Here is a 12,201-nt window from a genome sequence, read left to right as displayed (position 1 = left end):
GAGTTGTCGTTGGTCTTCCCTGCAGGTCCCCGTGGGTTAGCTTGGCCTCCCACGTTTCGAATAGGTCGTTTGCTTCTATTGCTAGTTTTAACGCGACAGCGTTAAGGAGCTCGTGTCGCAGAAAAGCCGGTGTCGTCGGTGTCGGCGTCGGCGGCGTTGGCCATGAGCGATAAATCCCAGCAGGCACTTCATGAATAAAAAACAACTTGCAAGATGGGCTGGGTGGGAATCATACCAGGGTCTCCCGAGTGTGAGACGGAGGCGCTACCACTGAGCCACGAGTTCAATGCTTCAAAGCGGTACAAAAGCGCCTCTAGTGAATGCGGTGTTGCCTTAGGAACGACTTGTTTCTACGGCTCGGGCGTGCGTCGCTTGCTCAGGCGCACATTTCGTTGCCGCGCCGAACGCGGCGTTGCTCGACGCTCACCGCGTCCGATGCGGGGCGCGTAGTCGCTGCGCCGTAGCCCATTGTCTTACACCCCTTGGCGGGTCGACGGGAACGCTGTCGCGTTCCACTCTTGAAGGCGAAGCTTAAGCGTCCTCCAATTTTTGTGTGCGTCTCTGGTTGCATTTCGCTGCCTTCCTGCCACGGGCATTCCAGGAGGAAGTGTGCCAGAGTGTCGGGTACGTTGCAGAGTGGGCAGAGGTATCCGTAGAGCGTCGGGTAGAGGCGATGCATTATCATTCCGTGCGTGTACGTATAACTTTGCAGGCGTCTGAGGATCAGGCTTTCTTCTCTGTCGAGTTTAGGGTGCGGTGGAGGGTACACTCGACGCTCGAGCCTGTAATGTTGCAATATGGCCCAATAGTTGGTGGGTACGGCCTCCGTCTCTTCTGTCGCCGGTCCGAGAGCGCGTGGGGAGAGGGGAGCCCGGCTGACGTACCCGCGGGCAGCGGCGTGGGCCACTTCGTTCCCCTCTAGTGCCTCGTGTCCGGGTACCCACGTTACGGAGGTGTAAGGGAGCGGAGTGCTTCGTCTTTTTAGCATCTTGAGTGCATCGGCCGAGATGCGGCCCCTCAAGAGGTTTCTGCAGGCGGCCTGAGAGTCGGTGAATATAACCGCTGAGTCTGTGCATGTAGTGGTGGCGAGAGCGATTGCCGCTTCTTCAGCCGTTTCTGGGTTGCGTGCCCTGATGGTTGCCGATGCTAGCACGAAGCCTTGGGAGTCTACGACGCTGAGAGCGTACGCGTTTCGATGCGGATACTTGGCCGCGTCGGTGTAGCGGGCATTCGGGTCATGCTTTAAACTTCGCTTGATGGCGTTGGCTCTAGCCTGTCTTCTACTCTTGTGATATATGGGATGCATGTTGCGCGGGACACGTGCGATGCAAATGCACTCTCGAACGTCCGGTGGTATTCGCTCTTTCTTGTCCGTGTCTGCGACATACGTCTCGCTGTAGTTCAGATGTCGCAGTATACAGATCTCCCTGTGGGTGTGAGCTTCAGTCGTTCTAGCTGGCTGTTCTTGTGCGCTTCGGCTAGCTCTTGCCACGTGTTGTGGACGCCCATCTTAAGGAGACGTGATGTAGAGGCCATGGCGGGGAGTCCCAGGGCGACTTGGATTGCCTTTCTTATCATGATGTTGAGCTTTTCTATTTCACCGTTCTTTAAAGCCAGGTACGGCGTGCCATATGTGATGCGGCTGGTGAGCAGTGCTTGTAATATGCTTAGAGTGTCTTACTCCTTGAGCCCGCTTCTTTGGCTTGAGATCCTCTTGACAAGGTGCGTGAGTTGCGAAAGGGTGCGTTCTAGTCTCGGTAGGCTAGCAGCTCCCGATCCGTCTTTGTGGATGTGGAGTCCATGTATTCGCATGGTGTCGACTTTCGGGATTGTTGTCCCGTTGAGTGTGATGGTAGGGTCAGGCTCTTCGTAGTTGGTTGGTCGGCCTCTCGTTCTTGCTTTCAGGACGAGGTGCTCAGACTTCTCTGGGGCGCAGCGGAGACCGCAGTTTCGGAGATAGCTTTCGATGGTGTCGACGGCTTCTTGTAAGCTACTTTCTTGCCTTCCAACGTTCGTAGCTCTGGTCCAGAGCGTGACGTCATCAGCATACATCGCATGACGCAGATATGGTATGGTCTCGAGGAGTGGGGGTAGCTTGATCATATACGTTAAAGAGTAGCGGGGAAATGACCGACCCTTGCGGGGTGCCTCTGTTTGGAAGTAGGAAGCTTTCACTGCGGATGTTGCAGATTCCGACCGTTGCCATGCGGTCCATCAGAAAGTTTCTGACGTATGCGTAGGTCCTAGCGCCGCAGCCGGTGTCTTCGAGATTGGTGAGGATCGCGTCGTGGCTAACGTTATCAAAGGCTCCCTTGACGTCTACTGCCACTATGGAGTATTTGCTTCGATTGTTTAGGTGATCTAGAAGGCCTTCTTTTAGTTGTAAGAGCACGTCCTGCGTTGAGAGGTGCTGCCTGAAGCCGAACATGGTGTCTGGTAGGTGGCCGCTGTCTTCCAGGTACTGGGTAATGCGATCGTGAACCAGATGTTCGAAAAGCTTTCCCGCCCACGTGGTGAGGGAAATTGGGCGTAGGTTCTCCAAGCTGAGAGGTTTTTTGGGCTTGGGGATCATGGTGATGTCCGAGTGTTTCCACACAGCAGGAAGTTCTCCTTTCTCCCAGCACTCATTGTAGTAACGGAAGAGAGCCTCTGTGGCCTGCGGCGATAGGTTGCGTAGGTGTTTGTTAATGATGCGGTCTTTACCAGGGCTAGTATTTCTAGTCAGCTTGGATAGGGCTACGTGGATTTCGGCCTGCGTGAAGGGTCGGTCGAGTTCTGGATTCGGTTTTCCAGAGTATTCTATGCTGCGAGTTGACGCGTTAGAGGGTGCGTCTCCGCATAGTTTCTTTTGTAGTTCTCGCAGGAGGTGTTCTTCTGATCCGGCGTGGTTGTGGAAAGACTGTGAAGATGTTGCTTCTGTTTCGTTTTGGTGGGTTCAGTGGCCAGGAGTGCGCGTAGGAGGTGCCAGGTCCTCTTCATGCTCAGAGTCCCCTGTAGCTTGTCACAGAAAGCGTGCCAGTTCTGCCTGGCGAGGTGATCCGCATAGTTTTGAGCCTGCTTGGTCAGGAGAGCGATACGTGTTTTTAGCTTTCTGTTAAGCTTTTGTCGCTTCCATCTCTTCAGGAGGCCACATCTTGCTTCCCAGAGATGGAGGAGGTGCGTGTCGACCGCGGGTGTATCGGCATCGAGTTGTATGATCTTGGTGTAACGTTTTGCTGTGTCTAATGCATTTTTGAGCCACTCGTCAATGTCAGTTATGCTTGCTCCAGAATCTAGCTTGTCCCTAAAGGATTTCCATTCGGTTAGCCGTGCAGTTCCGGTCTTGGTCTGTTTACGGGTGTGTGTTACATCTAATTGGAGGATATGGTGATCGCTACCTAAGGTTTCCTGGAGTCGACTCCACTCTGCCCAGGGGACGTCCGCAGTAAAGGTTAGGTCGGGGTTTGTGTCCCTCGAGACGCTGTTTCCAATTCTCGTGGTCTGGAGAGGATCATTCTAGAGGGTGAGTCTGTGTTGCTGGGCAGCATCATGCACTCTAGCACCCTTCTTTGTGGAAGTATGATAGCTCCATGCCGTGTGCGAGGCGTTGAAGTCTCCCACTATGACGAGTTGGTGTCCATTCGTGGATTTCCTGATTTTTCGCACAAAGTGATCGAAGTCCGGTAGCTGGTCGCGATGCGGGCTGTACACGCTGGCCACGAATAAGCTTTTCTGCGTCTTTCGTTCCGGTAAAACCTCGATTAAGGTGTGTTCGGTCTGGGTGTTCTCTACGTCATGTTTTTGGGCTGTGAATGTTTTCTTCACCAGTATGGCAGTTCGTCGGGTTTGTGCATATGTGGCGTATCCTTGCAGTCGGACGTTCTGTGTGTTGGTTTCCTGTAGTGCTATGACGTCGGGTTCATTCAGCTTGACGAATTCTTGTAGATTGGCGTGTCTAGGGCGGCATGATCGACAGTTCCATTGACACATGCGCATAGTTGAATGCTGGTTCTTTGCCTTGCGGTTAGGGGTCGCCATCGTCGTAGGACTCGAATTCGCGTCGGCGATCGCGAGTGGGCGAGACCGAGTGAGAGTCGCTGTGGCTGTTCGCCCGTGCCTTCCGAGTCGTGGGGCGCGAATTGTCGAGCTGTGCTTTAGTGATGCAGTTGTTCTTTATATGCGCGATAAAATTGCTGAGCTGTGGTGCGATCCCATCAATGCTGGCGTTTAACGTGGCGATCTTGTTTTCGAAGGTAGCGGCTGTTTTTTCGACTGCTGATTGGACAACTTTTTCCATTGTGGGGTGAATGTTCTTCATAAAGGCTTCTTGAAATATCAGGCACCTTGCATCTACTATGGCTTCAACGGCGGCCTTGGTCAACGTCGTTCCCGACTGTCTGTTTATGTTGTCGAGCTCCTGGCATTTTTGATGCAGCTTGTCTGTGAGTTCTTGTTGTTCTTTGCATTTTTGAAGCAGTTTGTCGGTGAGCTCTTGCTGTTTCTGTTGGCTGCGGAGTAGCTTGTATATGAGGTCTTGCTGGCTTTGTAATTGGCTGTGCTGATCCTGCAGTTTGCTCTGCTGGTTCTGCTGCTTGTTTTCTAGGACCCGTGTGACTGCCGCTTCGGCCGATGCATCCAAGCTACTCGAACCAGCCGAGTCGCTCGAGCCGTTTACCGCATCGGCGTAGCTCGCGCGTTTGACTGAGCGGGTGCGAGAGCGGGAACGTGAGCGCGAAGCACTTCGCAGTATTGGCTTGGAGCTGCTGCGCCTGGGCGAGCTGCCCGCACTGACACTGCTCGAACTGGTGGCCGAGGTGCCCAGCTCCGGGAACTCTTCACTGCTGGAGCTCCAGCGGTTGTCTCTTTCTTGTTGTCTGTTAAGGCGCTGTTGCCGTATATTGTAGGGTGGAGGGCTTGGCTTCAGTCTCTTCTTGCACTCTGTACTTGCAGTTTCGTGCGCTTCTCCGCAGAGCTTGCAGGTCGGTTTGCAGTCATGGTGTTGTGGTTGTCCAGTCTTGCCGCACTTGTAGCAAAAATCTGGGATGGGTTTCGGACAGACGTCTTGGCGGTGTCCCGTGTTGCCACAGGTGCGGCAGTACTGCACTGACTTGCGATATGGTCTGCAGCGGAAGTCTACGCTCTGGAAGATGATGTAGTAGGGAACGTGCGGTCCTTCGAAGAATACGATTGCCGCAGTCGACTGACCCATCATTCGGGCGTGAAGGACGGTGTATCGTGTCGGTGCTTGGATTCCTGCCATAAGTTCTGCGGTGCTTGTTCCTGGTATGAGGCCATTGATGACGCCTCGGGAGACGTCGTCAGGGGTCCGTATGTTGCCTTGGACGTTGTGGTAAGTGCCTCCGAGCTGTATTCTGTTGATGCTGACCAGCATCTTGGCGTCTTCCTTGTCGGCCGTGCTTTCGATGATTAAATTTCCGATTCTCTGTACTTGTACGCGTACTTTATCATTGAAGTCCTGCTGTGATAGTCCACTCGCTCTACCGATGGCGTGCATGACTGCGACGGTATTCCATTTGGCGAGGTCGATACCTGCTTGGGGGCGGTAGACGATCATAAAGTCGTCAAGTGGCAGGGGCGGCATCCTGGGTCTGCGTTGTTGCTGTAAAGGTGCTGCATTGGGCGTTTGATCATCGGTTGGTTTTTTTCGCCGGCGTCTTTGAATTCGATGTGTCCTTCTTGGCTTTCTTGTTTCTTGTGATCCAGGCGCTTCGCGCTTCGATTGTTGGGCCGCTTTCTGCATCATAGTTCCAGGTACCTTCCCCGGTGTTTTCTTCCGTCCGGTCTGTTTGCATTGCATTTGCTTCATCTTCTTTCTGGTTTGACATTTCGCTTGCAGCAGCTGCTTCTCGGCTCATCGTAGGGGCTCTTCGCCGCGGCATGGGCGAGCGCTCGTGTGCTCGTGCTCACGCGGCGCGAGTGTTTCTGCCGATGAGATCGCGGGAGCTGGTTCTGGCGTTAGGCTTAACCGGGTGCGCGGGCGGTCGTCGGGAATAACGCTTTATCTCTTGAGATAAGGTGCACTCACCCGAGAGTGGCTAGTGTCCGCCGGTTACTCTCATCTTGCCGGTTGCACCGGTACAAAACTTGGGTTCGTCACTGGCCTTGTTCCGGGTTGAGAAGGACGAGAAGCGGGAGCCCATGTGAGGCACCATCGAGAGATCGCATCACTCAACAAAATTTATCGGCTAGTGAACATGAGCTCCACGTCATGTACATGGGGTTCATGGCGTCGGTCTGCGGGACACACCTTGCACGTATGTGGACCATGTTGTCCCAAACACTGGTAACATCATGTTCATACCCACTCGCACAGAGGTCAGCATCTTCCCTACAGCTTTCACCACAGAAGAAGCAGCCTGGCACCCGAACAAACGAGAAATCACAGCCGCGAACTTCAGCCATCCTTGCTGCAAAGGGTTGTCGTCTGCTACTGCTCCTGCATGTACTGTTGGAAGCGTCCGCTAGGTGGCTTTCAGTGGCGCCTCTATGGGGAACCAGCGCTGGAGTTTTCACGACACCTACAGCGCCGCCCTGGCGGTCAGAACGTTCACAACTGAGCCGCTCCCGCGGACAAAAATTGCTACTGGTAGTGGCGTTGCGTGCGCTGAAAGTCGAAGGAAAACAAAAAGACGCCGACGGTACTGTTGCGTATACAAGTGCCACAACTACGTCGGGATGAGGGAGGATGTATCCTTCTGCGTCTTTCCATCTAAACCCTACGAACAAGAACGGAGGCGGCGTTGGATACAAGCAGTCAGGCGAGCGGAGTAAGTTCCTGTCTTGTCGCCCTGTCAAGTGGTGTCGGGCTGGTTTCTAAAGCGAATTTCGCGTGTGTGCTTGGTTTATTCGATAGTGCAGACGGTCAGCCGTGGCAGCCAGTACCAAAGAGCAGAATGTGCAGTTCGGCATTTCGTCGGAAACAAAATGAGCAATAGCATGCGCCATCCGGCATATGTACCAACCATTTTTTCTTTGCAATACCACCGCCAAGCCCCTTCCAATGTTACCGCACGAAGCGAACTATACGAAAAGTAAATATTATCCATTCATTGCCAAGAATTATGTGGGAGGGAAGCTGCCTTGTAATGCGAGTTGTGTGTGCATACTGCCGTCGCACATGCGACTAAGCCACCTATGTGTTTTTTTTTTATATGCGCATGCGGATGAGGACTCGGCGCTGAGATGCATCCGGTAAATTTATGTAATTAGTGCTAAATGTAGCCAGCGTTGTTACGGATCCAGCAGCGGAGCACTCGAACCCTTGCTTGCGCGAGTCAGCTGATGCGATAAAGCTTTCTTCTCCGTTGACTGCTGTGGAGAAGTAACATCAGAATTTTTTATGTCTAGCCAGAGAAATATGGAAAGTCTTCAGGCCAACTAATACTTCCGAAACCGTCGCGCAGCACGACCGGAGCCATAGCTGCTAGATTGGCGAGGCAGGCTGCCCCGCACGCATGGCAACGGCACACACGCAACCATTAAAGAAACACACGTGCTCGCCGCGACACACTGTGAAAAATATATAAAGCTTAAAAAGCTTCTTTCGTCATTTCTTCACTTGATGGCGCCAGCTTCTTTAGGAAAACTCTCCACTTGAAGCGGCGCGAAAACGGAAACATACGAACTATACGGCCGCGCACGTGTGTGTCGTCGCACGTCGCCAGGGCGGCGTGCAACGCACTCTTTTCGACGCACCGCTTATCCAGCGCTGTTTCCCCATAGGCGGTGCACGAGGCGCGAGGTGCAGGTTCCCGTAAAGCCGCTCCTCCAGCTGTGTGCCGCGCCGGCATGTGACTTTCTCTTCTCATTGCTGGCGACAGCTGCGACGGACACCGGCGGCGACGGACATCGCCCACCGAAATGGCCATTGTATTGAGCCCATAACAGCTCACGCTTAAGAACATCGCGGGTCCCCTCATAGCCTTTCATTGCCGGCTATGTAAATTTGACATCAGGCGAATGGACAAGGGGGGAAAGGGCAACCCAGGTAGCACAAAAGAGATACGTAACGTTTTCGTAGCGTTTATCCAAGACGATAAAAACGGGTTAAAGAAGACACGAATGAGAGAACTTCGGCGGGAAAACGTCGTATATTTCTGCTGATGTCCGGCTTAATTACTTTCTTGAGACGATCTAGAACAGGTCTGCAAGACGTATTCGAAAAGCTGGTCTAGAAATAGGATTGGGAAAGACACAAGTAATCCCTTTGCCAAAACTATTCGTAACCAATTTCTAAACGTTTTTAGGAGGTTATCAAAAAGCTGGTCTAGAAGTGGTCTTGAAAGGTTTACGATCATCTGAAGCTAATTTTCGCGGGTGACGGGTGGGATCAGACATCGTTGTTCAAAACACGCGTTTAGTTTCGCCTCACGCGACTGGCCTATGCCGCGCAGACGTCGTCAGCCGCACCCGTCGGCACGGCCTAGGCCAATCGCGTGAGGTGAAACTGATCGGGCGTTTCGAACAACGATCTCCAATCGCGCCCCAGATGAGTAGAATTCGGTGTTGACTGCAAGAGCCATGGCGCAGTGCCAAGCACTGTTCCCCGCATGGCCGGCGCATCCTCTACCAAGTCCCACGAAAATAAGTCTGTTAAAAATAATGAATCCTTAATACCACCTTTAGTAAGCTACGATGCTTACAACCAAAACGGGAATGACATCCTGCAAAGAACAAATGGTCACGACTTTGCAGGCGGCAAGACCAAGCTCTTCATGCCAAGAGTGCATGAAATCAGAACATTGTGACCAAGCAAAAACACTTTATTAAAATGTAATGCTTATGCAAGCTTCGAACAAACTGTGTGAGAAATGCAAATAGAAGTAAAAGTACATCAACAATGACAAAAGTCGCAGAAAGGATTCGTGATGAACTCGAAAGTGAACATTCACTAGCACATAAACAAAATTCCAAGTACACATACAAAAATGAACAGAAGAACCTGGAGTGTACTAATGTTTCTCATTTATCATAGTAAAGGGCACGTGCTATTAGATGGACTAGAGTTATGCAGAAGTGACATCGGAGCGAATGGAAGTAGACTGAAAAATGCAAGAGTATGAATCGGATGGTAACTGCCTCCAAGCAATGTTACCAATCAGCTAGAAGCTTGAAAAGAGCACAAAAAGAAATACCACCGCATACCATCATAAAATAATCCCGTGACAGAAATAAAAAAAATGGGAACAATGCAAAATTGGAATATCGCCTTTAGGATATATCAAAGAAGGTAATGGCGAGAAAAATAACCATACAACAAAAAAGCAATAAAGTGAAATCACTACAGAATACTTAAACGGGGGATTCAGTGTAACAAGTGAACACTATACTGTAGTACAGCGAACGATGAGACAGTAATGCTGCATCTTGCCACTCCAGAACGTGAGAAATGAATATGCAAGCCTCATATTAGTAACTTACATAAACATGGAAATAAACTGGAATGCACTGGAAGCTGCATTTGTGTAACAAAGGAAGCAATGGTCGTAATAAATAGTAAGTGTTTTATCTAAAAAGCCCTGTACATGAGGCAAAGTTGGACCTCTCTAGCAAAAACAAAGTTGCAACGAATAATTTCCAAACCAGCAAATACATTAATTAGCACACTGACATGTCACACTTTGCGCATATCTTCAGTCTCCTAAAGTAAAAAAAGAAGCACTCTGAATGAGAAAAACTTTTAACACATGTAGCCCAGAGCAAATTCTTTGCCAGTTCACGCACACTTTCACATCCAAAAACATTTGCCACAAAGTCCAGGAACAGTTCCACTGATGTTTACCAATTCACCCCCACTTTCACGTCCAAAAATATTTGGCACACAGTCGAGGCAGAGCTTCATAGATAAACAACTTGAGCGCACCCTACTGATTATACTGCAGTCCCGCTGGAAATAGAACTGCCGCACAAGCTGGTAGTGGTTTAAATGTAGACACACTTGCTGTCCTGGACAGGTATGCTCAGATATCTGCACTGGTGCTCCGTTTTGTGAAGTAGACACATTGATGCACTACGCTGGTTGTTGAAATGTTTTGAATGCACAAGTATTGGCTTCACCAGAAAGACTTGCCCACATACCACCACTGGCATATATATGCACTTTCTCTTCACTCAGTAGCATTGAACTTAAAGTGTTCCCTATGTGGGAGCCATGTGTAAAACCGGTGTCACACGACCACTCTCGATCGCGATCAAGCCCGATCCAGATCGAAATTATCGATGCGACTGGCTCGATCACTCTCGTAGCTTGCGCAAAGGAGCCAATCACGACCGAGAAATTCGATTTGTAACGGATTGGATAGCGGTTAAAAGAGCCCCGTGTGAAACCGGTATCAAATAATGCACAGGCGTACGCTAGGAAAATGTGTTGCACAAGGACAAAGAACTGCGGCATGCCCTGCTGTGCGAAGCGCGCGAACAGAACACATATAAAAAAAACCGCGCGAGCGCTTCGCAAACTTCATGCGCACACATTGCACCCGCACGAACTTGGCAGGCCGCCGACTAAGTAAAGCGCGAAGGGCGCACAGCGTACATTCCGACACATGTCCCAAACGGCAAACAATCGTACTACCTAAAGCATACTCGACTCACGTATGCAGTATCCACAAGCGAGTTATGCAGCGTACATGCTATATCCATTCGCCAAGTAGTAAAATTGATAACAAGCACAAAGCTACAAGGGACTCAATACATTAATACCATTTGAATCGTCAAATAAAATAGAATTGGGCCGTTTCATATATTGGACACAATATATGGACACACGTGGTACCCCGTAAGACCATGAAATACCGCTCACGTGGATAAAGGGGGCGAAAACACAATCGAGAACCTGAAGCGTAAACGACAAAAGCACGGTGTATATGGTGCACGCAAAATTCTGTCAGTGCGTTGTAGCGCGAGGGAAGAAAATAGGGCGAACACTTGACCTCACCTTTTGGGATACCGTACTAGTACAGAAACATTAAAAAAAAAGCCTGTTTGAACCAGTTATCTTGTCTGCAACACTCTTGCTAAACGGGAGACTAAAATACCACGATGACGGCTCTATTGCGGAGATTGGCAAGGTGCGCACAGACAGCAATTTTGCCATCTTTCTTCGTATTCTGCAAAATGCTTTCTTGTTAGGATCACGCATAGCGGCCGATCCCGACGCTAGGGACACACAGGCACGATTTCTTCCCTCTAACTTTCGTCCTTATACTGCCCTTAACGCCTGCATTACAGCGTCAGTGAAAAGGCGCCTCAAATACCATGACAATGAACTTGGAGAACTGATTAGTGCCCTCCACTCGGCGCCCTGCAATTGAAAACACTACTGATTTACAAATTAAAACTATACAGACAGATCGCACAACCCAAACTAGTCACAGAATGTCGTTTTCTTGACGGCAAAACACTGCAACACTTACATGACAAAGGGCAGCGGCAGCACGTTCAGAACAGCCGCAAACATACCACAGCGCAATGCAAGTGCGATAGCGCTATTATGCCCGGCTCAAACAGATCGCACAACCCAAACTAATCACAGAATGTCGTTTTCTTGACAGCAAAACACTGCAACACTTACATGACAAAAGGCAGCGGCAGCACATTCAGAAGAGTCGCAAACAGACTATAGTGCCATGCGAGTGCGATAACGTAACTATGCCAGGCTTCACGAATAACGTGGCCGCCTTGGTCAGATAACAATTGAAAACACTACTGATTTCCGAATTAAAACCACACAAACAATTTCGCACAACCCAAATTAATCACTGAATACCGTTTTCGTGACAGCAAAACACTGCAACACTTACATAGCAAAGGGCAGCGGCAGCGCATTCAGAACAGCCGCAAAAACACCACAGCGCAATGCGAGTGCGGTGACGCGACGACACGACTATGCCCGGCTCGCCCGGCTGCCCGGCATCACGAATCACGTGGCCACCTTGGTCACATGATAACTAAAGAGATAGAGCGAGTCATATGAAGTCGTTTTCAAAACGTATTCACCCCTCGTTTTTAAGCTGCCTGGCTTCCAACGTTATCCAAACGTATTCACCCCTCGTTTTTAAGCTATCTTGTTTGGAACGTCTTTGATGCGTCGATTTTGGTCAAAAATCCATTTCAGACGTTGAATCCCTTAATACGACGTTTTCAAGACTTTGTGTGCTACCTGGGAAGGGGGGAAAGGTTGGCCAAGAAAACTTTCAGTTT

The 12,201-nt window shown here is 50.4% G+C and overlaps 1 protein-coding gene across 10 annotated transcripts in view; it reads right to left on the bottom strand.

The window, feature by feature from the left end:
• LOC135896749 (kinesin-like protein KIF12) overlaps positions 1-12,201 on the bottom strand; it is a 535,077-nt gene that overhangs the window by 506,599 nt on the left and 16,277 nt on the right. The gene's annotated exons all lie outside the window — the stretch shown is intronic.

Source organism: Dermacentor albipictus, chromosome 2, assembly GCF_038994185.2.
Source record: "Dermacentor albipictus isolate Rhodes 1998 colony chromosome 2, USDA_Dalb.pri_finalv2, whole genome shotgun sequence".
Lineage (NCBI taxonomy): Eukaryota > Metazoa > Arthropoda > Arachnida > Ixodida > Ixodidae > Dermacentor > Dermacentor albipictus.
The sequence above is the reverse complement of the archived record's forward strand: the minus strand, read 5'-3'. Positions and strand labels throughout refer to the sequence as shown.